The 24,689-nt window shown below is 47.9% G+C and overlaps 1 protein-coding gene across 1 annotated transcript in view; it reads right to left on the bottom strand.

The window, feature by feature from the left end:
* The window catches only part of PELI1 (pellino E3 ubiquitin protein ligase 1), a 43,228-nt gene extending 41,512 nt beyond the window's left edge, over positions 1 to 1,716 (bottom strand). The window contains exon 1 of the mRNA XM_027711818.2: positions 1,657 to 1,716. The gene's annotated coding sequence lies outside the window, so the exon portion shown is untranslated. The remainder of the gene's footprint in view (positions 1 to 1,656) is intronic.
* Positions 1,717 to 24,689: the final 22,973 nt, after the last annotated feature.

Below are 24,689 nucleotides of genomic sequence, written 5' to 3'. Positions count from 1 at the left end.
AAAACATTACAAAGCCACGTGAACCACACAGCGACAGACAGAAACGAAAATCCGGGCAGCCTGTTCACATCCACTAACCTACAGGCGCCTTTCGGAACAAAAAGCAACCGATGATGTATCATCAACAGGTCATCCGGCTGTTTCTTTGTGGGAAATAAAAAAATACGAAAAGCCGCTGAACAGAAACCGGAAACGGCCTTTTTTTTTTTTTTTTTTTCCCCCGGGTCTCCCCCCGCCCCCCACACGCGTTCAAAATGGAAAAAATAAACCCATCGTCCTTCAGATGCAGAAGCGCCAGCACTGGCTCGCTGAAAGGCTTTGTGATTTTCCTCGCCAAGTAGTGTTTTGTCAAGGCAGAGGAGTCCCAGCATATTAAAAAAAAAAAAAAAATTAGGGAAAAAAAAATAAGGGTGGCCTTTAAGGCCAGAAACACGAGTGTTACAGCCACACTGCATTTTGCTTCCATGTATTCCAGAAGCTGCATTTTTGCAGAGGTGAAGTAGCTGCAATTTTTGAGGAGGTAGTTAAAACAAAAACAAAGGGGGGGGGGAGAAAAATGCTTCCGGTATAAAAACGTTTAAGTGCTTTAAAATATACCCTTTAAGAGGCAAAAATTATTCAGCTGAAAACACAACTGCTCCTCCTCTCCCCTGCCTTCAGAAAATCTTCCCCGTGGCTGTTACAGGCGGAAATGTCCCCCTCCTATTAGATCTTCCTGAAAACGCATTATTTAACTAGGTGAAAACAAGAGTGAAAAGAAAAACCGGACACAAGTTGCGCTGGATGGCAGGCTGCTCACAAAAGAGCCGAGGCTGGGGAGACGGGAGAGAAACCTTGTGATTCCCCCAAGAAGCTTAAAATGAAAAAAGCACACAACTTACCTACCGACTATCTGGATTCTTCCAGAGTGAAAACATCATCATATCTGGAAGAGCTAGGGATATTTAAAAAAAAAAAACAAAAAAACCAAAAAGGGAGCAAGCTTTCCCACCAAGATCTTGCAGGTTAACAACGGCCAAACAAAATCCCCCTTTGTTTTGTTGTCACCCGCCTGCGTGCTGCTCCCATTCCGCGCTCCAGCACGGGGGGCTGCGATCAATGGACTTCGGGGGGGGACTTGTTCCTAGCCGAAAAAATATATATAACACCACTGCCGCCAAAAAAAACACAATTCAAGAGAACCCCAGTGTCCGAGTACCGAGCGACTTTTTTTTTTCCCCCTTTTTTTTTTTTTTTTTTTTTTTTAGTGATGTTTTTTCCGAGGGCAGACGGCTCCGGCAGCCGCTCCATGACAAAGAGCTTCTCCAGCACATCCAGCCCCAGAGCGGGGCCAAGTCCGGGTGGGAAGGAAATAAGATTGAGGAAAAAAAAAAAAAAAAAAAAAAAAAAAAAAAAAAAAAAAAAAAAAAAAAAAAAAAAAAAAGACAAAAAACTTCCGAAAGCCCGGGAAAAAAAAAAATAAAAACAGAGAATTATTTTAGAAACAGCAGCAACGAGGGGAGCCCTGCGAGGCGCAGCACAAAGCGCGCAGGGCGGCGGGGAGGGGAGGAAGGAGCCTGGGGAAGGAAGAGGGGGGCAGGCCCCGGGCAGGCCCCCCACCTCCTCACGATAGCGCCGCGCGGATGTGGGCTCTGTCGCGACAGGCGCGATACTCACCCCAGGGAGGAAGGCAGCGGGCAGCAGAGGCACCCCACGCCGGCAGGCCGGGATCGGGGGGGAAGGGGAAGGCGCAGCCTCAGCCTCCTCGCGGCCGCACGGAGGGCGATAGTTCCGACTGGGCGACAGGCGGAGGAGCCTCGCAGCGCTCAGTCCCCGCCACGGAGGGATCCGGCAGTGCGAGCCACAGGCCGGGAAACTGCAGCAGCAGCAGCAGCAGCAGCGGCGGCGGCGGCGGCGGCGGCGGTGGTGGTGGTGGTGGTGGCGGTGGCGGTATCTGCCGGGAAGCGGCGAGAGAGAAGCACCCGATGTACGCCGGCTCCGCCGCCCTCACGCCGACTGCCGCTGCCACCGCCGCCTCCCGCCCCGCCGGCCTCGCCTCACCGCCCGCCCGCCGGCGGGGCGGCACCCGCCCGGGAACCGCCCCCGGCCCGCGCCATGACGGGACTTGTAGTGCCCCCGCCGTCAGCAGAGCCCTGTGTGCGCCCACAGATCCACATCCCTCTGTGTGTGTGTTCTCACAGACCCACGTGTGTGTGTCCGTCCCCCCACAGATCCACTCTCCTGTGTGTGCCCACAGATCCACATCCCTCTGTGTGTGTGTTCTCACAGACCCACCCGTGTGTGTGTGTGTGTGTCCCCACAGATCCACTCTCCTGTGTGTGCCCACAGATCCACATCCCTCTGAGTGTGTGTCCTCACACACCTACACGCCTCTGTGTGTGTCCCCACAGATCCACTCTCCTGTGTGTCCCCTCACAGATTCACACATTTGTGTGTGTCCCCACAGATCCACATCCCTGTGTGTCCTCACAGATCCACACACCCTTGTGTGTGTGTCCCCAAAGATCCACACACCCCTCTGTGTGTCCCGCCACAGATCCACACACCCATGTGTGTCCCCACAGGTCTACACATTTGTGTGTGTGTCCCCACAGATCCACACACTCCTGCGTGTCCCCACAGATCCACACACTCCTGCGTGTCCCCACAGAGCCATGCGCCCTCATTCGTCCCCCAAGAGCCACACATACCCTTGTGTAGGTATCTGTACTTTTATGTACTTCGCTGCCCAGAAAGCAACTGAATCCTGGGCTGCATCCAAAGGAGCGTGGCCAGCAGATAGAAGGAGGTGACTCTTCCCCTCTACTCTTCTCTTGTGAGACCCCCCGGAGCGTTGCATCCAGTTCTGGGGTCCCAAACATAGGAGGGATGTGGAACTGCTGGAGCAAGTCCAGAGAAGGGCCACAAAGTCGATAAGAGCACTGAAGCACCTTCCTTACGAAGAAAGTTGGGGCTGTTCAGCCTGGAGACGGGAAGGTTGCATGGAGACCTCATAGAAACCTTCCAGTGTCTGAAGGGGACCTACTGGGAAGCCAGAGGATTCTTCATTAGGAACTGTAGTGATAGGACAAGGAGTAATGGGCACAAATTGAAAGAGGGGAAATTTAGGTTAGATATTAGGAAGAAATTTTTTACTCTGAGTGTGGTGAGACACTGGAACAGGTTGCCCAGGGACAGTTGCTCCACCCCTGAAAGTGTTCAAAGCCAGGTTGGATAAGACCTTGAGCAACCTGGTCCAGTGGGATGTGTCCCTGCCCATGGCAGAGGGGGGATTGGCACTAGATGATCTTTAAGGTCCATTCCAACCCTTTAACATTCTATGATTCTATGTGTGCACACGTGTGTGTATATATATCTATATATGTATACACATGGATATATGTATGTACATACGCATTTATGTATATGCATATGTGTTATCTATATGTGTGTGTATGCACATATGTATGTGTATAAAAACGTATACATGTATGTATACACATGTATATGTATATGTGTGTATACACACAGACATATATATACAGAGCTGATGTTGCCTCAGTCCTCCCAGATATGTCTTGCTATGTGTGTATGTGGCTTAAATAAATATATAAAAATCTACTTCAAGCAAGGCAGGAAGATTGCTCTGTATCCCGGGCTGCTCCAGCTGTACTGCCAATGATGACTATTGTAGTGGTTCTCCAAGAGTATTTGTCTGGACAAAACATATTGTTGAAATGAACGAATGAAACATATACCTGTTGAATGAACACATATACATGTTGAATGAAACATATACCTTGAAATACTATTTCAATTCAAAGACCCTTCTAGCCATGTATAGAAAGACTATATTAATTGATTTTGTTCTATATTTTCCATAGCTCAAGAGAAAACACAGCCTGGACGTGGTCTTCAAACTTTTTTTTCATGTACGTAGTGAGAAACAGATTTTTAAGGAAAACAGGAGCTTTTACCACCACATCACTCAGAAAACAACATGGTCCTGCTCCAGCACAACTCACAAAGCCAATGGAGATGCTCCCATAGCCATCATACCATGAGCTGCTGAATTATCCAGGGTTAGGAATATCAGCGATGCCGGGCTGTGTAAACTCTGCTAGTCATTAACCTGAGTTTCATTGGCCCTGGGATTTTTAAGGAGAGATTAAGAGATATAACTCACAGCTCCCAGATTATAAAAACAAAAGGGTCGGGGTGACCATCCCTCCTGACCTCTGGCGTAACCCTACACATCTCAAAAATAGCTTTTGCCTCAAAGGCAGTATTTCTTTTGAAGGAGTGTTGACACCTGAGGTAAAAATGGTCCCGATAGTAAATCCACCCACCCCCGCTTTTGGTGACTGCTTCAAACAAAGCCCAGTGTTAAAACTGAGCTCTCCAGGGAGTGCTTATTGGTTGGCCTTCGGATTTGCTGTAACTTTGTTCTCTGCACTCGACAGCCCATTATCTCTGCTGTATTTCCAACCCGCGTATTTACAGCCCCCCGATAGAGGCATCCTTTAATCTCCTCTTTGCTGAGCTGATGATACTGGCATCCCCCAACCCTTCACTATGGGGCAAGTCATACCATCATCCTTGAGCAGGAGCATACTCCACATCTCCCCGAAGCTGCTGGAGGTGTTGTTTCCCATGGGACTCAGCCACCAGGGAGTAAGGAGCACATGTGCAGGCACGTGGCAGATGGGTGGCAGGTGACGGCGGTGCAGAGGCATGGGTGGAGAAGCCCCTGGCATTGGCTCTGACACCGAAAGCCTGCTGAGTCCCAGCTGGGTGGAAGTCATATCTCATCCCAGGGACCAGACACTTCCTTTCCTGGGATGGCAGGCAAAAGCTGAGGGAAATGGGATAGGGAAGAAGGCGAGGAATTGGTGGAAAACCACCACAGTCACATACAGGCATCACGCTGGGATGAGCCCGCTGCTGCCTGACCCCTGTGTGCTGCCTGACGTGCTTGGAGCTTTACGTGTAATGAATCACTTGCCACACATGTGATGTAACATGACAGTGGTAATAGATCTCATTATTATCCAATTTACTAGGGGAAACTGAGGCGTGGAGAGGTGAATATTATGCCTGGGGCACACTGGGGCTAGATTACAGAAGACCTCGTGCTGCCATCCCATGCTTACTTTACTAAGCCATATGGGAATTAGGTACAGATGGTAGAAGCAGACATAGGCTATGTTGAAGAAAGCCTGGGAAGAGCTTGAGCTTGGGAAGAGGATGAGCTTGGCATTCACATTACAGAGCCTTGCCCCTGACATTCACATCCTGCCACAACAAACAGTCCCTCTTGTTGAATGGGGTCCCATTCAACTCCCAAGAGCTGCTCCAGTCTGTTGTCACACACTGAGCTCTTCTGTAGTATCTGATGGGTTTATCACTTTGACTCCTGGGTGGCTCCTTCCTGATTTTGTCTGGCCATGCCACTCTCCTGCAGAAGATGAAATGACGATGAGAGATTTCCAGTATTTCAGCATCCCTGCTGCAGCCTTGTCCCTGCTGCCTCTGGGACAAGTCCTGGCTGCCAGCAATGCCAATGCTGAGCCTGGCCCTGTCCTGGCAGATCATTCACAGCACCCACAGCAGGACCAGAGCCTGTGTCCCATTGCTGACCATCTTTTATTTAACTCTAAATTAACACCTTCATGATGGACTTCTGTTTCATGAATTGGCCCCATCCCTTCTTATATCCATGCAAGCCTTTATTCTTTGCACAACCCCTTGGCTCAGCCCTGCTCCCAGTTCCCTTTTCCCTCTCTATCCTGCCTCAGGGTTCATTTCTTTCTCAACGACTTTCAGAGGAAGCTTAAGAGACAAATCAGCATTACAAAGCATTCCTCTTGTAGTAGAAACAGTTTTCAGAAAGCTTTTATTTCCCTACTTTAAAAAAAAAAAGAAAAGAAAAAAAAAGAAAAAGAAAACAGCTGAGTTTGGTGACTGCTTTTGGTATTTCCTCATATGTAACACATGTCCCTTGCTATGGAAAAAGAGCAATCACCACTCAAGGCTTATAGTCTTCTACGACATGCCCAGAGGTCTGGAGAAGCTGGTGCTAAAAACTGGGCTTCAGAACTGAGCTCCTTGCTGGCAGGAAGCCTGGGGGCTGGTTTTCCCTCTGATCCTGCCATGTCCCCTTGTATCATAAGCTTGTACCACTCCATGGAGAGACAGCAGGGAGCTGAAACATGAAAGACCCAATCTTTTGGGGGAGTCAAGCTGGCCTGAGGTGACCCAGCACCACGGATGATTGGTTGGAGAAGGGAGACTAGGTAGGCAGAACATCACCTTCCCTGATGCACCTCATTTCACACCATTTTTTCCCTCCCAAAACTGAAACTTGGAGATGCAACTCAGCAAAGTGGAACTCTGAAATCATCTTTGATATTTAAATGACTATTTTCTGTTTTCTGACAGTCACATACTGTTCCAGTATTCATGTCGAACAGGCTCTCTGAGTCAGATGCAAAACAAAATGACACATGGTCCTCTCTAATGTTCCCATCAGAACACGTATGGTCCTGTGATCTCACTGCAGCAATGAAGAAATAGTGAAGGCTCTTGGCCAGGTTTCTGTGGATATGGCCCCAACAGCAACAGTTCATTCACATCTCTCTGCTCCTGTCTATATTATTAAATAAAACAATCCTGATCTAGAGTGGCTTGGCTGGGCTCAGGGCCCTGCTGCTAAGCTGTCTGTGACCCCAAAAGCACATGGCTCATCCAAAACTCCTCTTCAGGGCATCTCCTGGCCATGCCTAGATCATCTTCTAGACCTGGGCTGCCAAGTTCAACCTGCCAATACTTGACCAAGTCCTCCCCAAAACCTCAGAGAAGCCCCTCCTTCCTGGAAAAGAAACCATGTCCCCAAGGAGTGTCCTCACGCCTGTCTGAATGAGCTGCCTCCCCAGGTTGCAAAACAGAAGCTCGCATCATCTTTCTCATCCAGCCCGTAAGATTCAAAGGGGTTCAAATCTATACCCAAGCAAACTTCATCAGGGACTGATGCTGCTGGGACCGAGCATGATGACAGGGTGCTGGGCGGGTGCTGGTGCCATGACATGCTGCAATTCATGCCTGCGTGGGTAATCACTGTGGCTCAGTGCCACGAGCTGTGATTAAGTCATTAGTCAGTCGCGTGAAAATATTTGAGATTACAAGTCAATGCTGAATTCCTTCTTGGAAGGGTTAAGGAAATTAATATGTAGCTCCGATGGACAGCAGGTCAGAGCTTGTCAAACACAAGGCATGACGCTGTAACCCAGAGCACAGACATCGGCCTGATCGTCAGGTTTTGGGTTCTTTGAAAGGAGAGTGCTAATTCTTTTGACTCGTTACAAACTCAGACTTTGGTTCATCAAGGGCTCAACATCAATTCACGGTAGAAAAACTGAAGCACCTTGAGCCTGGCAGCTGATCCCTTCTTTCCCAGGCCCAGTGGTGTGCACTCGCATCTGCACTCCACTTAGGCAGAGCAAAGGGGTGGCTGTGTAATCATCCGCAATCAATCAGGATGATCGTGTACGCCAATTAAATTACGTTCTTCCACCAGTTCTTAGAAATGTAATTTGCTTTAAGTTAATAAGCAAACATCTACCCTCTCAAAGTGTATTTGCAGAGCTGTAAAATCAAGGGGCACTTCATAAGGGCAGAGAGGAGGGAGGGATGGAGCTGTCGTACCAGCACGGTGTTCAGCAAGGATGCTGCTGACAGCTGCAGAGCAGTTGGCCACCCTGGATGGACACGTATCAATCCCCCTGACATACATTAATTAATGATATGGGACAAAAGCTGCAGTCCTTTCAGAGGACCTCTCTTTAAAGACAACTGCAAAAGAGGAACTTAAGTGGACCATGAAGCCTCCCGCTGTCACTTCAGTGAGGATGGGATTGCACCCCGTGGGCTCTGGTATGTATTTCATTGTTTTTCCTGGAATGTGGGTCTAGAGGGAAAGTTTGTTCGCCATTTGCAGGGATTTCTCCACCAACTGTACCCTACTAGGTGCAGTAAGCCTTCCAACAGCACCTCCCAGGTGCATCTCTGGGGTTTTTCAGATGGGAGAGAGTGCTTGGCTGCTGCTGAACATCACAGTGGTCCTCCTATGGATCATGCAAACATACATCTCAGCTTTCCCAGACACCCACTCCCAAAATCAAAAGGTTTTTTTTTGTCTTCTATTTCTTTTGTTCTAAAGACATGATCTCTGAAGCTGCCATGTGGAAGGACATCAGCCTCATGCATTTTCCCACAGAAGAGGACAGGGTAGCATCTCCCCCTCACCCAACTCACAACACAACCAGAAAAATGGAGGAGGCAGGTGTTACTTTAGCAAGGTATATTTAAATGCCTTTAATTAGGTGGAATGAAAACACCATGTGTCGCTCGTTAGAGCTGTTGTATCAGTCTGGAGGGTGAAGTAATAAGAAAATCTCTACATAGACATCAGCGTGTGAGTACTCCCGGCACCCGTAGGATGGGTCCAGTTCATAGGTGACCTCCACAGCCCCTTTTACTTATAAGGAAACTGAGGCAGAGAAAAATGAAGGGGCTTGGCCCAGAACATCATGAGCATTAGGGCCAGCACAGGAGAGTGAGCAATGGACATGCTGAGATTGTACCTTACCCATATTTTAAAAGGACTGGCAAGCAGTGGGGGCACCCATAGCACGCACATCCATCCAGATGTTTCAGCCTTTCATGTCATACCCTCCTTTGAGAGGAGCAGCCACTGTCACCTTGCCAATTTACCACTTAGAGACCAGTCTATGCTACGTTTCAGTCCATGCTGTCTAACTATGGGTTGGTCGAAGAAACAAAGTGGTTTCTGAGTCCTTGAATCCCATGAAAACACACAAAACCAGAGATGTATATATATTTTTGCTTGTATTCAGCATAGGCAGCCAAAGCTTTTTTTTTTTCTGCCTCTCTGCATGTCATGGAAAAAAAATCCTCTGCTTTCTGCCTGGGAACTCATATGCCAGAAGGCCTGTTCGTTGTAGCTATGATTTAAGCCACATGAGCTGGCTGCGTGGTAACAGAGTAATACTCTTTCCTCGGCTTTCCCACTCGAACAGTATGATTAACACAGTGTTTTCTGGATAGTTGAAGTCTGGCAGTCCAAGGAAGAAGCTAAAGGGAAGGAGGCCACCATGGGCCCTGTCAAAATAAGGTTTGCTCAATGGAGATTTGCAGGACCTGATTAAAAGGCTTTCAAGGGCCAGGCCAGCATAGCCACCTTCAACCCTTCGACCCATTTTGAGTGTTGAGAGGTGATTTCAGTGAGTCCCACGATGGCCTGGCTCTGACTGGACCTACCAGGCTTCCTCTGGGCATCTCCAGCAGCATCGGAACGGAAGCCCAGACACCACCAGTGACATGGGTAACATCTTTGGGAGAGGAACTTAAAGGCTCCTACCAGCTGTAGAGGCATTGGGCATTGGGCTTCAAGGGTTGTACGCCAAGCATTTCAAACCTCTCATTTTCCCCATTCAATTTAGGGGTCCTATGGGACAGGTCTAGCAGCAGCTCTTGGTCTTTCTTTTCTAGACCAGCCAATACCTGTTGTGTTTGCCCCTTTCTTGGGGTCTGCATCTGTATCCTACCACTGGTTTGGGATTTCTCTTTGCTTTTAAGGTCACTGCTGGATTTTGGAGTCAAGACTTGGCCATTTATAACCATTTTTCGTTCCTTTCACCTAAAAGATCAAAACATTTCCTGGCGATGCACTTTAATTTTCATTTACTGTCACTGAATTTCATTTGGCATGATCTTGTCCTGTCATCTAGGAAAATTTCCCTCCTTCAGCCCCTGAGTTTTACTCGGGCTTGCCTGAAGGAAATCATTAGGGTATTGTTGAGGAAAAAGCCTTGTTCTGAATAGTATCCAGAATATTACATCCCAGGCTGGTGTCTGCAGGCTTGGGATATGGCAGCCTGCTGCAACCCAGCATGAATCAGAGCTGTGAAAGCACAGGCTCACTAGGAGGAGCGAGCATCCCACCTTCCTAGCAAATGCTCAGCCCTGCCTGCCCACCAGCCAGGGCTCTGGTGGCTCTATGCATCCGGCATCATCCTGAGCAAGATGCGACATCATTCAACCCAACACTGGTGGTCTTTTTTCAGGACCCCATCACCAAAAGGCCTCTAATGGCTTGGTGATAAACGACCCCTAATACATCTTGTCTGTGTCTGTGACAAGAAAATAACCCATTCCAGAGCCTCAGCACCATTTTGGAGCAGGCCAATGAGCTCAAGCATTGCCCAGGCACGGTTAGGAATTTGTGTGAGCTGGGGACCACTCAGAGGAGGCAGTTTGGATGGGACCACCTCATCTGGGGCTGCAGCAGGCACTGACAGCAGTAGTACATTGCCAGCTGGACTCAGGATCAGGAAGCCACCCATGACACACTTAATTTATTAATATATATGTTGTCTTTGAGTCTTGATGATGCTCCAAGTGACACTGGTGTAACCCAAGCTCACCCGCTTCCTCAGTGCTGGAAACACTGATGCCCCTCAGTGGGAGTGACCAGTGTGATGCCCACCAAGCCAAGATTTACAGCCATGGGAAACAAGGCTTTCCCAGCAGGAAAACTAGAAAATGAAGGGGGAAACATGTTGGTTTTTGAAACCTCATAGTCCAGTTGTGCAAAAGGGGAAGAGGAATGAAACGGTCGTGGAGTGCCTTGTGAGTCACGCAGACACTAAGGTGTGGTATCACAGCCTGCAGAGCTTGGCAGACCCACCCTTTGTTCGCTGCCTCTATGGCAGGAGCCAAGCAGTTTTTCAGGGCTGGGTGTTGACACTGTTTCTGGGTACAGATGATCACCCAGGAAGATGGGCTTTCTTCTGGGCCACCCAGCATCAATAGCCCAGCAAATCCCGATGGGAGAGAGCCGTGCTCTGATGCAGCCCAGCCATGCCAAGACCAGCTGCTGCCCACCTCTGGCCCTGGCAGATGCCATCACTCATGTTCCTTTGGGGTGGGACACAAAGATGCAACCAATGGTGGTGTCTTGTACTGCCTGACGTACCAAAAGGAATAACAAAAACTGCAGAAGCAGCATGAGAAAAGCATCAGAGGGGCCAAAAGGAGGATTTTTTGGATGCATGCTCATAGCAAAGCCGGGCTTTGACCTCTGTAAGGCCAGGAAATGTAGGTGCGGTGTCCACGCCTGAATCTGGTGGCAGGAATTTTCCCTACGTAGCAACAGTTGTTATGTAGCAATAATACTTGGCAAATTTCAAGGCACTTGAGAAATATTAATTAATCTGCACATCAGCCTTGTCAGGTAGGCAGCTAAATATTTTCATCTGTGCTTTACAGCTTGGGAAGTGAGACCAAATAAAAAAAAAAGCAGCAGCTTGTCCATGGTCACAGCACGAGCAGCTGCCAAGATGCGGGTAGTGCTCAGCGACTGCCTCAGAGCAAGAGAGATGATGCAAAGGAAAACTAGATAGTGCATCAGGAGATTCGAAGAAAGCACCTAATTTTCAGTCCAGTGAAGCAAACCTCCCATCAGAGGGACTTCTCTGCTGCTGGCACTGGCATTTCACAGCTCAGTTTAATTATACTAATCACTTAGATGATGACTCCTGACATTCACCTTCATTAGCCACTGGCGGCCACGCTCAGCTGCTGCGACTTCAGAGCTATCAATGTCTGCTTTAAATAACCCATGAGTAAAATCAGCTGGGAGACAGTGTGTCTGGGCTCTCCTCTGGTGTAGCCTGCACGGAGGTGGCTGGGAATGCAAGACCAAAGCCAAACTGCAGTTTAACCCTGGCTGAGCATAGGCATGACCTTCTGGATGTCTTGGGGTGGAGAGAGTTTTCTTCTTTGGCAGAGCAGAAGTGGAGTGAGGGGATGATGTGCAAGGGAGGACCAGGTGAAGTCAACAAGTTCAGTCCATGGCACCATCTTGCCAGTTGCCTTGGGAATGGCGTCATTGCTACACCTTCTGTTGCATAAACAAATAACTGATGCCATAACCAGGCTTTAGCCCAAGGGTATTTTTGCCCCAGAGCCCATTTTCCCCAAACAAACAAAAATTCAGGTCACGCTGGGGACAGTCATATCCTAAAGGCAGTGGATAGGACAGCTGGAAGGGCACAGCAAAAGGCAGGAGGACATGTGATGCCACAGCCACTTCTCAAAGCACGGGGCTGCATGGACGGGGAGCAAAGCTGGATCCTGTCCCGCACCTTCAAGGCCACTGTCATGGACACACTGCCCTTGTTGTCAGTCTGCTTTACTTGCCTTAAATCAGGATGAAATGGAGGAAAACCACAAAATCTCAGACAGATCTCAAAGTTTATTAGGTGCTGTGATGCAGCTGCTTTGGTTTTCCTTCCTTATGGTTTAATGTGCTGTTTCCAGCTTGTGATTCCCATTTTACTAGGAACACAGACAAAACTTTCAGTTTTGTCAAAGAAGAAGAATTTGAACTCTGCAGAATAAAAACAGACAGAGAGGTGAGATGCTATTGCTTTGTAGTTAAAGATGCTACAGCAATGCTAAATGCCATATATCGCTCTTATCTGAGAAATTCCAATTACCATCCCCAAAAAGCTGAAGAGGATGATGATTTCAAACTGCTAGCAAGCAATTCCCCCAACACTGACCACAGTCCCAAAGTCTTTCCCTGAAATGTTTCTTCATTAAGTTTCTTTGCAAACTAATGCCCACAATAAATTCTCTCATGCAGGTTTTATTAGCAGGGACCAGTCACTCATTAACTGCTGCGGCATGAAATGCTTGTTCAAAACACAGGAAGGCACCTGTTTGTAATTAATGAAAAAATAAAAAGCACAAAACTTTCATGTTGTAAAAGCAGCAACATTTTAGCATGAGTAGAGCTGTTCAAAACAGGAGACATGAGTAATGCTCTCTGTGCCTGCAGCTCTCCTGAGAGGATCGGTGGGATGCTCTATTTATGAACGATGCACGGGATACAACACCACTGCCGTGGGGTAGTTGGACACTTAACTGCCATTGTATATCTGGTACTTTGTCATGAGATGACTGATGCTTTAAAAAAAAAAAAAAAAAAAAAAGATGGAAGATGTGAGATGGTTTCACTTTGGAGGATTTTAAATATTCCTTCATTCAACCCTTATAACTGACATTATGCGCTTTCCTGAGTGTGAAAGTGCATGGAAAAAAAGGGGTGAAGATCTGTTCTTTGAGAAGATTACCCATGGCATGCCCTGAGTGCTTATCTCTACTTTGAAGATCTTTGCTTTGTGTCTAGTCGAATTTCTCAGTGCTGGCTCTGGCATGCTCTATCTGCTGTATATTTTGGCTGATTTCTCTGCTGTACGTCTTGGGTTCTGCTGTGACACACGTCACACAGTCTCTTAGGAATGCAATGGACTTTTGCACTCTCAGTGAGAAGGATGTTGTCACTGCAAACCTTTCCCATGTAGCCACAGGAGTGTTTCTGAATGCTCCTCTTGAGGAGCACACACCCTCCTTCCCAGAAAGGCCATTCACTGCCTTTTTCCTGCTGCCAAACCACATGAGCACAGTTCCCTCTGCTTCAAAGGCGACCTTGGGTTTGCCAGAGCACATGCTGCCAGTGACAGCACTGGTGGGCTAAAGCCCCTAGAAATGGACGTGGGTGCCTGGGCCAGGCTGGCCAAGCAAGGGGGGGACATTTCTACCCCGGTAGGGCCCCCCTTCGCAGAGCATCCGTCTTCCTCAGCTTGTTTAGATGCAGTTTCAATGACAAGAGTAAACTTCCCCAAGTCGTAAATTCACATGAGCCCCACACCCCGTGGCCACTGCCCTTCACACCCTGCTGCAGCAATGGGCAGGATTCACCCTGCTTTGCAACCCTGCCGCACCGGAGGAAGGGAAGGGGTGCACGATGTGTGCTGTGTACCCAAATCTCTCCGTGCTGCCAGTGGAAACCAGCAGCTGTACTGCTTTCCAGGCTGCAGCAGAGGCAGTGGCAGAGGAGCAGGCTCATGCAGGCATTGCTTGCTACCAGGCAACGATGAGGACAGAGCAGAGGGGAGAAAACGAGGTATCTCTGCAGCCGCTAACTGGTAGGTTTGTTTGTGTCAGGGTGGGGAGAGGACACGGCACGCTCCTGGCTTGGTCCGGGCTGGGAGGGACTGGGGACGGGACTGCCAGCACTGGGCATGTCCCTCCCAGGGAGGGTGCTCTGTTGCTTAATCCAGCACCCTCCTTCCAGTTCCTTCAGAAAGGAGGAAAAAAAGGAAAAAAAAAATAAAAAAGGCGATAGAGGCTCACAAACTCCTAGTTTCTGTACGTCTTGCCGAATATGTATACAGATTTTGATCCAACAGACACACTATTTTTAGTTTCCTTTGGGGTATGTTTGGGAGCAAGCCCTTAACTGTTGCTGTGCTGCTATAGAAACCGTATCCATGTACACTCACATGTTTACAATTGTTTCAAACGCCATAAATTTCCAAGGGCAAAATCGAGCAGCTTATTTCCATTAAAGTAACTTCCCTGGTGTGGCTTTCTTTTACCTTTATTGATTTAGGACCCTTCTCAGCTTCATCCAGCCCCACGGAGCTTTCGTTTCGAGGAAGGTTTGCCAGCTCTTGCTGCCATGGTGCTTGGCAAACCTGGAGCAGAGCAGTTGCAAATCTGGCTTGAGGAAGGGAGAATGTTTTTGCTAGCTCTCCTTGACCTCAGCCATAAGAGGGGTGTTTAGTAGATACCAGGGCGCTCATGCACAGCAGAGCTGCCTGCCCACTGCCTCCTTGTGCTCCATCCTGGTGCCAGGCAGTCGTTGGGAAAGGTTGTTCAGCCCTTGTGGCCAGGTCACAGCTATCTGGGACAGAGCAGCAGCCTAACTTTAAAAAAAAAAAAAAACCAACAAAAAAACCCCCCAAAAACCCGAAAAAAACCCCCCAAACCCAAAGCATTTCAGTTTAAGCTTCAGGAAGAGAAAAAGCTTTTTTAAATTTACTTTTTAATATTTCCTAAGTTTAGGCTTCCCCAGCCCTTTCTGCTTTGAAGTCACCATCCTTCTCCTACAACAAAGGTTAGAAAAAGGCAGAGAAAAAGGATGGTTTTATTTCCAGCATCCCAGGTGGGCAGCAGATGTGAGACAGAAGAATTCTTTCCTGAATGTGAGACGAAGATGTATCATTTGAGCTGGATGAGGAGCACAGATTTCACGCCATCCTCAAAGTGTTATCATCTGCAAGGTGGGTTGAGGGTTCAAGCGATCGTTCCCTTGGAGCACCAGTCCCAAAACAGCCATGCTAGGGCAAGGGAGCTCCAGCCATGGCCAGGCAGGGATGGATGACAGGGGACACCTCAGGGTTGGCTCATCACCCATCAGAGCACACGAGCACATATCCCCTCCCTCCTGCTTGCTGTCTGAACCCCATCGCTTTGCTGTGTTGAGCTGGATACTCTGTCAGAGACACTCACAGAGTCAACCACACCAAACTGGTTTTCCCTGTCCAGGAGCATCCAGGAGCAAAGTCCAAAGAAGGATTTGGCCTCCGGGGTCCATGTCTGCATTGAACACTGCCTGGTTCTGGAGGTGTGAGCTTTGAAATTTGTCCAGTAAAGCTCAGTGCATGCTCTGCTAAGTTTAAGCTGGGTTCCCCCGAGTTATGTGAGATCAGTGGGAGTCAGGTCTACACTGAAGTAAAGGAAATAAATGGGGATTTCTGCTGAGTTTGTTCCTAACCCGATTTAATGCCTCCAAAGTCAGCACCACCTACTTCGCCTCTTCCCTGTGCAAATATACCTGTGCTTACCTGATTATTATTTGCCATTCAACCCTGCAACAGTCAATTAGTTATGTTTGCTAGGTCATGCAATACAGAACAAAACGACAACCAAATATGTAGCATCTGCAGTAACACCCAAACAGCTAAATAGAGGCCAATGTCAGTGGTTAGCTGTGGGTTGCCATTTGCCTGAGCCAGCAGTTTCACTCTCCATGTGACTTCAGAAAACAAGAAAGTGGCCATCTGACCCAACACTTACTTTGCTGGAGGAACCTGTGCTGTGTTGTGCCATGCAGAAAGCCCCAGGTGAAGTAGTTGACCCCCATAAGATGCTTGTGGGGCAGAGGCAGTCACAACCATGATGCTCTGGTCCCTGTGAGTTAGAAGCTACAGTATCTAAAACTCAGATCTTAGCCCAATGGCCAGTTTCTGAGTGGCTGGGTAATGACAGGTTATCTCTTACTGATGTGTTCACTGCAAAGCAATCAAAAGTTGGCAGTCAAAAAACCCCAGAGATTGTTGTCTAAAGAACATACTTTCCTGCAGCTGAAGTTTCTACTCTCTGGGAAATCCAGGCTAAAGAGGTTGGTCAAGCCTTTCAGACCATAGGATGTTCCACCAAACTCATCTTGGGAGCTGCTTAGAGGGGGTAGAAGGGGATGCTCCCAAAGGTCCTGTCTCCAGCTGTCACACTGCAGGAGCCCCTTTACACAACAAGTCAGGCAACCATCTCAGCATCACCATGAGGACAAAACCTGCCCTGACTCCTTCTTTCTAGCTCGCTCCCAAGGCCCAGGGACGGGTCCTACATGATGCTGCACTGCTACTGCGTGATCAGGGCTCAGTAGCATTGCTGGTAAAACAGTCTCAACCTGGGGAGTTTTGGCTTTGTTTCTTTTAGTACCAGTTCACACAACCTTCCCATCACCCTTTTTTGAGCTGTTTGGGTGTTCAGGCATGAACCGGTCAGGTGACGATGCATAAATTAGCTTGGCGCGGCTTCATGAATTAATTGGGTGCCCATGCGTGAGCTAATCAGGCACTCATGCGTGAGTCATTTGGGTATTCATGCATGAACAGAAAGAGTACTCATGTGTAAATTAGTCAGGCTCTCATGGGTGCATCAATTGGTTGCCCAGGCATGGATGATCTGGGTTCTCATGCAGGCACTATCTGGGGGCTCATGTGTGAATTAATAGGGTGCTCGTGCATGCATTGATCAGCTGCTCATGCACAAACCTATTGGGTGCTCCTGTGTGAGCTAATTAGTGCCTGTGGGCAAATGCAGTAATCCCTGCAGTTCATGCCCAACTCAATCCTCTCCTCGAAGATCATGCTTAAAAGCTGTTTGAACACAAATCCTCTATCAACCTTACTTTCAACATCATCATAATCTTAATACACAACTATTACAAGCTCCACTCTTGCTTCCTGCAGACCAGACGGAGGGATTAATACTGAAGTGGTGTCTGCATATGCTCTAAGATTTCACTCCTTGCCCCCGGAAATCAGAGTCTGGGAGTTACCAGCATTACAGCTCCAACTTTTATCTGTTATGAGCTCCACCCCTTATACTATGGACTAGAATATCAGGGTCAACATTACCAAAGTCTAAATATATGTATTTTTCATTGCTTCACCTCTTGTCCCTGAGGACTAGGATGGAGGAATTAATGTTGTGAAAACCTGGATGCAATACTTGTTGCAAATTTCATACCTGCAAAACACTTAGCCAGGAAGGCCACAGCTGTCTGAACAAATACCCATTGCAAACCCCAGCCCTTGCACCTATTATGAACGTCAGGCCTTGTCCCTGCAAGAAAAAACATTACAGCAGTTCAAATATATGCCCATTACAAATGCAACACTTCTTCTGTGTCCCTAGAGCTCTGTCCTCCCAAGTCACCAACTTCATTTTTCCTGCTCCAGCTCTCCAGCTGAATGTTATGAGTTGATTTTTGCCCACTAAGGTCTTCCCTCATGCACAGAACACTTGTTAATGATCCTTTACTCTCCTGTGTAAGTTGTTCAGGTGCTCAAGTGTAAATGAATTGAGCACTCAGGTGCAAATTATTTTGGATGCAAAAGCACAAACACACTGGATGCTCATGCATAAGTGAATAGGATGCTCTTCCACTTACACACAGCATGAGCAGAGGTTGCACAGCAGCCAGCCTGGCACAAGTGACCATACCAGCAGTGGATGTGCTTTGCACTTCGGGCTGTTTGGCTTCTCATTCCCCCTCCTCACAGTGCTGCAACTGCAAGAACAGCCCTGCCATCCCACAACCTTTAGGTTTAGGACCTTTTGTGCTTTAGGTCATGCTGTGGTGTTTCATCAGATGCTTTTGTGTCCCATGCCTGCTGTAATTCTCATAGGCTGGTGTGGGAGGGACAAGGGGGATTGAGGTATTAGATTGTGGGTGATATTTTCCATGGACACATGACACTGGTGAAAAACACTAAACGTTTCTACTCAAATGTGGAGATTTGGCAATCCCAGGGTGAGCTGTGGATTCCTTTAGTTGTGTTAGTTAGCACCTTCATTGGCAGATGTCATTGCAGATGCTTACAGAGTCACAACATGGCCTCTCATTGGAAATACAGATGTGCTAAAGCAGTGCCAAGAATATGGAAGGGGACAGGAGCTGGATCCATCCAAGCTGCACCACTCATGCACCGCTTCCTTCTGGAGCCTGTCCTCCAGCATGGAACACAGCCAGCACATCCTCGAGGGGTTTGACATCTGAACCTCTGTCAGTGTGATATGAGAACACTGATCTTTGATGGCTCCCCAGCTGTCAGCTCTTCAAGAGCAGAAGTGTTGGGTTTGGGACACCTGGTACTCAAGTCACCACTGGGCTTCAAAGCTGAGGAATTGTCTTTCTGACCCAGAGACGTCTCTGGTCCAGCTCTTCTTGGCTGGGGAGGCTGAAGGACCTGGAAACCTGGTCTGTTAACAAAAGGCTGGTGTTCTCACAAAAGGGCAAGACAGCCAAATTATGACAGGTAGTCATTGATACCAGGCAAAGCTGGGGCTGCAGGATGGAATCTCCTCAAGGTGTGGTCTGCACCTTCTCGTGAACTGTGCATGGTGCTCAACACACTGTTCTCAGTGAACAATGCAACACGTCAGCTAATTCCCTTAATCCCTTTGGGCTGAGCGTGACCTAAGCCCTTCTTCAAAGGGCAGCATTCATTCAGCATCGCAGTTGGGCACACACAACACAGCTTCCAAATTTGTACGTCGGGTGATGGCACCATCAGGAGACACTCAACCCACCCTATCACAGATACAAACACGGAGCCAGTGTCTGAAAACTGGAATTATTTCGAAGCCAGGATCACTGAGCACAGCAGGAATGTGAAATTATCACCATGGAGAAGTAGACTTCAACTCAAGGTATCCCAAAATTATTTCTTCTATGGCTCTGAGAACGGTTTACAGAAGCTGTAAATAAATCACATACATAACCACATCTCATGGCAGGGTTACCCCACGTGAATGCCCAGAGATTAATTCCTCCACATGTGAATTGCTCAACAGGCTGCACGTCTTCATCACGATAACATCTACAAAATCTGCAGGCGGATCATTCAGGTGGGCTCCTGCCTGATGCCACCAGCACCTTGTCTCCAAAGCCACATAGCTCTTTGGGCAGTTTCTGAAAGCCCCATGGCGCCACTGATGGAAGCCACTGACCAGCCTCAGACAAGCCCTGAGGACCACCTGGTGCACCACGGCAGGATATGGCACATCACACGCCCCTCACCGAGCAGGCTCTTGCTAACCAGGAATGAGCGCTTGGAGAAAGCTGGCTGTGACGGATGGGGGAGCCAAAATTAAAGGGCTTTTTTTCACTGTATTAAAAAAAAACAGCTTTAATGGGGAGAGAAGGAGTTATGGTAATAGAGGGAAGTTTGAGGGCAGGCAGGGATTTGCTTCCCATTGCAAAAGGCAGCGGGAGGGGGTTGCTTTGCCTGAAGACAGGATTAGCTGGCATTTCAAAAGGAGGTGGCTGAGGAGAGTGTTCAGTAGGAAAATTCACATGCTTCAAGTGTGCACTGAAGTTCAGGGACAATTTTCATATGTCCTTGGAATATTTCCTGCTTGACAAAGCCACAGCAAATCCCAACAATAACCAGAAGAGGCCGATGCCTCATCATGTGAGGTCCCTTCAAATAGCTCGGGAGCACTCCAAGGCTCCAAGGAAGGGCTTGGATGTTGCCAGAACAGGCTGCACTTTCTTCTTGAAGCAAGGAGACATCTTCATACACATTATTGCACATGAGTATCTGGAGACCAGGCAGGCCCAGTAACATTGCATGCAGAAGAAAGCATGATATGTGTAAAGAGCATGAAAGGGCTCGCAAAGCTTCTTACTCAGAGGCCACCACAAGCTAGAAAGTAATAGAGCTGTGAATGCCAAAATAATTTACCAGGTGGGAGGGAGAAAACTTGAATACTCTGAAGCAAACTTGTCTGCTAAGGGAGGATTGAAGAGCCATGTAATAAAAGATAAGACTTAAAAAATTGTCAGCAGCCCCAGGCAGATGGTGCCTGCACATGCTGGTGGGTCCTGAGGAGGCCCCACTGCTGGTCCAGAACCAAATTTAAAGCTCAAGCCATTGGACTGATCTCAGCTGCAACAGCAGGAAAGATGCTCCAAATAACTTTCACCAGGAAAGTTATCACAGACAATATCCATCATTTCACCACCGAGGGGGCATGATTGATTTTCATTCTTTCCTTTAGGAGGGGAGGGGATCAAGATGGACTTTGTTCTTGCTCTTAGATCTTAATACACCTTAAATAGATCTGTCCTGCCATGGGATGTCCACATGTTCAACTCTCTCATTCCTCCTGCCTTTGCTGAAGACTGAAACCATTCCAAAAGAGCATTTCCAGAGGGCACATGAGCACGTGTTCCCCCTTGCCACAACTGATGAACCACTCAACTGAGGATCTGCTCAACAGGACAGGCTTCAAAACAGTTTTACAGGAGCTCTGGCAATAAAAGATGCATGTCAGGACAGCAGATAAAACACTTAAAAGGTGATTGGAGTTGAGATTGCAGCCGTTGGAGTTTATTGTGCTGGAAAGAAGCCATGCGTGACTGGGTGAAAACTCCCTGACTGTAGAAAAACTTTTGGGATGCTCAGAGCCTCTTCTTCCTCCTCTTCCTCTGGTGCTGCAGGAAAAGAACACACAACTCTCATCTCAGGCTTGGTTTAATTTTTCTGATGCAACCCTCCCAACCTCTATTTTTTTGTCTCTGCTCAAGCACTTGTGTATAACTTAAGCAAAGTTATTTTCCAAGTCATTTAACCCCTGAAAATCAACTTCTCTCTCATTTTCAATTAGGACTGAAGTAATTTTTAAAAGCAAAGATAATTTCAAAAGCAAAGTTGTTTAGAAATATTTTTAAATGCTTTAATTGTTTTAAAATGTTTTCTATGGTCTTTTAAAGAAAATTGCTTTTTTATGGAAAATATCGGTATAAGCCATGTAGCATTGAAAAGAAGGCTGCTGTGCCTGTGTGGCACAACTGACAGGAGGAGGAATAAGGAGTTTTTTGGAGTGCCCTGTGCAAGAAGTGCCTGCTCAGTGTGGGATTTTCCCTGCTCCTCCAGTCCACTGAACTCAGATGGCTTTTTCCTCCCCAGAGGGGTGTGTGCTCATGTGTATGTGGCACATCACTTTGCCGCTTTCTCATAGTGAGAAAGATTTATTTGCAGAAAGGGTTTCTGAAATTTAGAACTAAATCCTATAACCTGACCCCAGCATCCTTCTGGGTGGGAGTGGTCTCAGCACTCAGTGGGGTCCAGCCCCTACATAAAGATGCCTGTTTAAGGAGTCTCACCTATATGAAAATGCACCTTTGCCGCAGGGTAAGCTTCACATCTCCTCATATACAGCCCAAAAACAATGCTTTTTTTTGCTCTGATGCAGCTGAGAGTCTCTTTCCCACAGACCATTGAGGGAACATTGGGAAATAAAGCAAGATTTCAACATGTGCAGTACAGTTACAGCTGTGAAAGCATCTCCAGTGCAGGTTTCCTTGTGCTTTCCTTATCCTGAGAGACAAACCCAACTCAACGAATGCTGAAGGGAATTCATGAGGGCCACATGCCCAGTGCCCCAGGAAACCTCCACAGTTGCCTGGGTGCTCCTACCGGACCATGGCAATCCCAAAAAGGCTGGGTAAAACAATAACACTATTCCCTCAGGCTCAGAAACACACTCAAGCACTTGTAAAACCTTAGGCCTATACTTAAATCCCTGAGGTTTTATTCCCTTAAGCCATGTGTGCCTTCTCCATGTGTTGAGTCAGGATGCTCATGCACAGAGTGAGAAAATGTTGCTTCAACCTGCTTATACCTCTGATATGGGATCAATACCTGAACAGAGCATCTCTCCCAGAGGACATTGGCATAGCTGTCCTACATGGAAGAGAATAGAGCAGGTTTGGCTCAACTCCTCCACTAACATGATCCATCAGATAAGATCAGACCACAAATGACTGCCTGGACAGATGCTACATTATTTATTAGAGAAGGCTACTGATGTGAGGCATGGGGCCAAGAAGGAGGGGGAGTAGACAGCAAAGAAGATAAAAATACAATATTTCTTAACCTCCAGAATAAAAGGACATGAGAAAGAGGGAGCACAGAGCATCTGCACAATTTCTGCCTCCAGGAAAGACATCAAACTTATGTTTTTTATAAGTGTTTTCCTACTTCTTCATGAAGGAGGGAGCCCCCTTGGTACATCACGTTCCACAGTATTTCCCCACTCAGAGATGCTGGGACTCCTCAGCAGACAAGCAGGTCCCCAGGCACTGCTTGATCAGTGCCCAAACTTGACAAATTAGGGCTTTCTTTGTTGAGTTTTGAGACACGGTGGCAGGATGGGAGGTGAAAGGCATCCGAAGGCAAAGACAAAGGCAGCGGTGAGGCTTTCTTCTGGATGCCTTGCTCGTGCTGCGGTCCCTGGAGCATCTTAAACCCCAACCCATACACATCCAAGCACATCACCCCATGGGGACCTTGGAAGCAGCAGCCTGTCCCTGAGGCGCTGCAGCAAGTCTTGTCCAGCGAGCCCTGCTCATGACACTGTCAGCTCTTAGCTTAGACACCTCAAAAACAGCTCCCAGGGTCCATCAGCTGCAGCAGAGGTGATCCACGGGGGACTGGTGAGAGGTGCCTGCAAGACCAGGATGCTGTGATGTGACAGGTAGTGAGGCAATGGTGAAGTGAAATAATTCTTGGACTTATAATAATAATAATAATAATAATAATAATAATAATAATAATATATTACAAATATAATATTGTAGCTGACTGAAGCATTCAAGCTGGAGGAGCAAATTGTTCATGTCAGCAGAGAATTTGCTGATTTTTCTTGAACATACAGCAGCTGCTGCTGCCACCCTGCTGCCACTGTTGCTACAGGGCTTGGCTTTTCATGCTGCAGCCTGGCTGAGGAGGTGCTGGGTGGGAAGCTGAGGGCTTCAAAGGCTGCTGCCTCCTCCCAGCAGCTCTGGGTGATGGCTGGGGTGCAGCATAGCTGTGGTTCACCCAAGCAGGGGGCTGGAGAAACCACTGCCACTGAGGTGGAGGCAAGGACAAAAAAATAGGAGTACAGGGAAAAAGCAGAGCAGGGAGGTCTTGGTGTAGGGTTTCAAACAGCTTTGGAGTAGCTGGAAATAACCGGAGGGGCCTGTTTCTGAACAACTTTGTGCGACTTTTTTCTTGCACCAATGCAAACCAGATTGGGTTGGAGCAGGAAAAGCTGGAGGAGGTGATGTGGAGCTGTGCTCTGCTTGCTGCCACTGAGGTGGGGTCAAGCAGGGGAGAAGCCTTGAGGGATAATGAATGAATTTAGCAACTGAGGGCTCATGAATTAACCACTGGGCACTGGAAACCGGGGCAATGTTGCAGTCATGAGGAGCAGCAGGAAAAAGAGATGGATCTCGCTTGTTCTTTTGACCCAGGCAGCTGTCTGGACACCAGGAACATCAGCACAGTCAGTCAGGGCAAGTCTTGGTGCAATGTATTTTTTTAGAGGGGCAAGCTAAAGTCCTGCTTCCTTCTGTGCTGCCGGCTCCTCCAGACCGCTGCCTTAAGCAGTGATGGGTTCTCTGCCTCTTCCCTCTGCCCCCAAGCCTCCCTTGTTTCTGGTGACTTCTTCAGGTCACATTTAATTTATCCTCATTCATTTCTTTTCATGCAACAGTTTTCTTACTCTCCTCCTTCCTCTACAAGTTCCTCTTTTGCCCAGTAAAGCCCCCTGCCCAAAAAGCCTAAGTGCCATGGTCTAATCATGCTGGTGGGTGTCTGCAGGATGGTGCTTATGACATCAACCCAACCACAGGACTGTGTTTACTCCACCTGCAGCATCAACCACCCAGGTCCCTAAAACTTGTCACTGCTGTCCTTCCTCTTTCTGGTCCCCCTTACATCCACATCACCATCCACATACAGTTATGAGCCGTGCCTGAGGTCCCACAGATCCCGTGTACCCTTGGGCACTCACAGCTCATGGTCAAAGAAATTATCCCTTCAGCTGACATACTTAAGTCTCCAACCCTACTGGGTAAAAATCTGGGTGCTCTCATCATATATGATGTACAGATGACATTGCTACCCACCCTAAACCCTTTTCTCAAGGGTGTCACCCCCAAAATTCACGTGGAGATAGGGCATGTGTTTGAGAGTAAAAATAGAAGATATAATAGCAGAAAGGAATCGTGGGTTGGTAGGAAGGGAAGGGGAATAAGGATGGTGCAGCTTTGGGCTGGGGTTATTCCAAATGGGATCATCCTTTCCTCCATCCACCAAAACAGATCCTCCCCCCAGGTCCCTTTAGTGCATCCAGGACTGGACATCACCACCCAACTGTGCAGGAGGACTTGCACCCACCACACCCTTTAACCAAGGGGGGATCCCTTTTAG

Source organism: Pipra filicauda, unplaced genomic scaffold (assembly GCF_003945595.2).
Source record: "Pipra filicauda isolate LSUMZ 115617 unplaced genomic scaffold, ASM394559v2 scaffold109_size3271384_pilon, whole genome shotgun sequence".
In the NCBI taxonomy this organism is placed as follows: Eukaryota; Metazoa; Chordata; class Aves; order Passeriformes; family Pipridae; genus Pipra; species Pipra filicauda.
The sequence above is the reverse complement of the archived record's forward strand: the minus strand, read 5'-3'. Positions and strand labels throughout refer to the sequence as shown.